The 3601-nt window shown below is 43.8% G+C and overlaps 1 pseudogene; it reads left to right on the top strand.

The window, feature by feature from the left end:
* Positions 1-2187: 2187 nt before the first annotated feature.
* On the top strand, positions 2188-2305 carry LOC124723645 (annotated as a pseudogene).
* Positions 2306-3601: the final 1296 nt, after the last annotated feature.

The raw sequence follows: 3601 nt of genomic DNA, 5'->3' as shown, positions 1-3601 counted from the left end.
CAGCGGACCTCTTAAATGTAAGGAGTAATAATCGAGTGATCGTGGCAATGGTGCTCTAATAATTTATAATTTATATACAATTTATAATACTAATAATTTATATTTCCACAGGTACCAACAACTATGTCATATTTACTAGCTATAGCCATAATAAAAGCATGAAGAAACAGAGGTGGCACCAGTGACACCATCGAAGGAATGACCACTGGAAGCAAGGAATAAATGAGAAGAAAAGTTTCAGGACAGTTATAGAATCTGCGCACAGTCGCACGTTCTGTTTCGTATGTTCATGACGTCTACGGACAGCTAAGATACAGAGGGTGTCAATGCTTTCGAGCATTCAGTATCTACCAAAAAAGAATATAACTATCATAAGAGTAGAGCAGACACTCTGCCTGCGCGTTTTTTAAAAAAAAATTGACGAATGGCATTGAATTTTGGAATTCAGCGTATGTTAAAGACCTAGGTGGTGGAATGTACATAGTTTGTACTAATCACAATATTTATCTTGAACATGACTGGTACCCTGAGGACGGGAGAGCAGCCCAAATAATAATTTTATTATGTACTTAATACTAACTAGAAACTAATCTTATATAAACAAACTAATGTCGTGTAATTCAATTTTTTGTTCAAACAAATAGAGTTTTTAAAATAGGTGAATTTAAATAACATGGCTACTGACTGAATCTTTATTCGGGTTATAATATTGTATATTATGTTTGTGTCCCTGTATAAGCTCATGTAAAAAAAGGTGTCAGTGATTAACATTTTAGTTGTTAGTGCGTGTAGATAACAAGATCATAGCAGCAGGATGGCACGATATTCAAAGGTGGCACAAACGTAAGGATACATCTGTCGAGATGACTGATTCGATCAGGGAGATATGGTAGCGCCCGGGGCCAGCTTACCTGAGGCCGCGTCCGCCACAGATCCAATGGGAGAAGGATTTATTTATTTATTCGTGTCAAAAGCGTTGCATAAAAAATACACAAAAAGGAGAAAAGCAGACTAAATGTATAAAATTAATACAGACAAAGGAAATATAGATACAATGTGAGCCATATAGAGCCATATAGTAATAGTTATATATAAGCAGACTGCAAATAGTAAATAAAAATGAGATAAAAAATTAGCGACTTCGACGGTGATGCCCCTGGCTCACAGCAGGTCCTCCAGTGTGCAGGAAAGTGGGCGCCGAGGACAGTCGTACAGGTGCTTGGTGGTTTGTAGGTATCTACATTCGCATACTGTTGATGGGTCCCCAAGACAGTTCCATTTGGCCATATTATCCTTTGTTCTACCACGCCACTTCTTAGTCTGTTGAGGGACTTCCACGTTTTCCGCTTCAGGTTTTCGCCTGGTGATGTGGGCCTCCGAAGTTGGGATCCATGATGCGATATCTGCGTTTCTGGTTGTCCCCAGGTTTTTCCATGCCATTGACGGTGATGTATTGTCTCTGACGAAAAGTTTTAGAAAGCTCTTCCCAGATCTTAGCCTGCTTGGGGGAGGTTGGTGTCCATGCAGCGGGTGAGCAGCGTTTAAGTTCCGCTTTGCTTCTCCCTGCATTCACGGCAACTTTCGCCTTATATATGGTGGGTTTATCCCCGCCATGCTGTAGAGTTTGTAGGTAGGCGTTGCTCTCAGGCATCCAAATGTTATTCTACAAGTCTCGTTGAGGGTAACATTCACATGCCTAGCATGTTAAGAACTGTACCAAACAGGGCAGGCGTAGCTAGCGGCAGAGTAACATAATGCAAGTGACGATGTTCTGTGTACTTTCGGTTGGGCACCCCATCCGCTACTTGTGAGCTTTCTGATGATGCTATTGCGGGCGCATATTTTTTGTTCTGTATTTAGGCAGTGCTTCCCAAATGTCAGCGCACGGTCAAGCGTGAGCCCCAGATATTTTGGATTGTAACAGTACTCCAACTCCATGCCATTCCATGCGACTTTTCATATTCTATCGGCGTCTTTGTTTCGTAGATGAAAAGCGCGTACTTGGGTTTTAGTGGATTTCGATTTCAGGTAGTTATTATGGTAGTATGCCGCGAGCGTGTGAAGTCCATTTGATAGATGTCCCTCTACTAAGTCTTTGGCTTGAGATATTAGCGCCAGATCGTCAGCGTAGCTTTTGGTATTAAGAGGTTGTGGTTGATCGTTAACATAGATGCTAAACAAGGTTGGGCCCACGGCCTTGCCGCAGTGGTAACACCGGTTCCCGTCAGATCACCAAAGTTAAGCACTGTCGGGCTGGGCTAGGAATTGGATGGGTGACCATCCGGTCTGCCGAGCGCTGTTGGCAACCGTGGTGCACTCTGCCCTTGTGAGGCAAATACAGGAGCTACTTGGTTGAGAAGTAGCGGCTCCGGTCTCGGAAACTGACATCGAGCCGGGAGAGCGGTGTGTTGACCACGAGCGCCTCCATATCCGCGTCCAGTGACACCTATGGGCTAAGGATGACACGGCGGCCGGTCGGTACCGTTGGGCCTTCATGGCCTGTTCGGGAGGAGTTTTAGTTTATTAAACAAGGTTGGTATTACCACGCTACCTTGAGGCAGACTGCTTTTTTGGATTCTCTATCTAGTTTACTTACCCGTCTAGTTCGACGTAGAATCTACGGTGCTGAAGGAGAGTTCCTATGAAGCTAGTAAATTCATTATCTCTCGTTAGTTAATATAGTTTGGGCAAAACGATATTGTGCTGCCGGCCGAAGTGGCCGTGCGCTTAAAGGCGCTGCAGTCTGGAACCGCAAGACCGCTACGGCCGCAGGTTCGAATCCTGCATCGGGCATGGATATTTGTGATGTCCTTAGGTTAGTTAGGTTTAACTAGTTCTAAGTTCTAGGGGACTAATGACCTCAGCAGTTGAGTCCCATAGTGCTCAAAGCCATTTGAACCATTTTTGATATTGTGCTGCACTGTATCATAAGCTGAGGAATGATCCACGAATACTCCATCTGTGACGAGAACCCGCACAAAACCATCCTCAATATTCTGTGTCAGATTGACTATTTGTGCTGTACAGTAAGCTTGTCAACGGGCAGACGGGTCCACAACGCGGCGCACCCAGCTAAAGACTTGGGCGGAGACGGCTTGACAAAGGCACCAGAATAATAGTGACGTGTTGTACAGGGTCTCAACAGCGAGAACACAAAAGTCAGATAAACAGCGAGGCACAACAGGAAATATCACGACTAAACGGATGAAACAAGTGCCGCGCCGAGAGCTCCATTAGCAATATCCTTTAGCGTCCTTTATATACAGGGAGTGACTTTAATGCTACAAACCTAAATTTTAAGTGTATTCTGACACCTCCTCAAAACTGACGGACTCCACCAAAATGGCTCGCGTCCCGAAACAAGAAACTTACACAACCATTGCGATAACCTACCTCATAGCGACCTATGTCCCATACCTAACTGCAATAGGATAATCAAGAAAAGAAGGACATGAAGAAAGAAAAATAGGTACACGAAAATTAGTATCAAGAGCAGCAGAAACAAGAAGATTCATAATCTAGGGACATATACATTATTCCATAGTCAACCTGAAGAAAATGTAGGCTGACCCATATCCTATCTGCCTTTTTCACCAAAAAC

The sequence above is a fragment of the Schistocerca piceifrons genome, chromosome X (genome assembly GCF_021461385.2).
Source record: "Schistocerca piceifrons isolate TAMUIC-IGC-003096 chromosome X, iqSchPice1.1, whole genome shotgun sequence".
Taxonomy (NCBI): domain Eukaryota; kingdom Metazoa; phylum Arthropoda; class Insecta; order Orthoptera; family Acrididae; genus Schistocerca; species Schistocerca piceifrons.
This window is presented reverse-complemented; position numbering and strand designations above follow the sequence as displayed.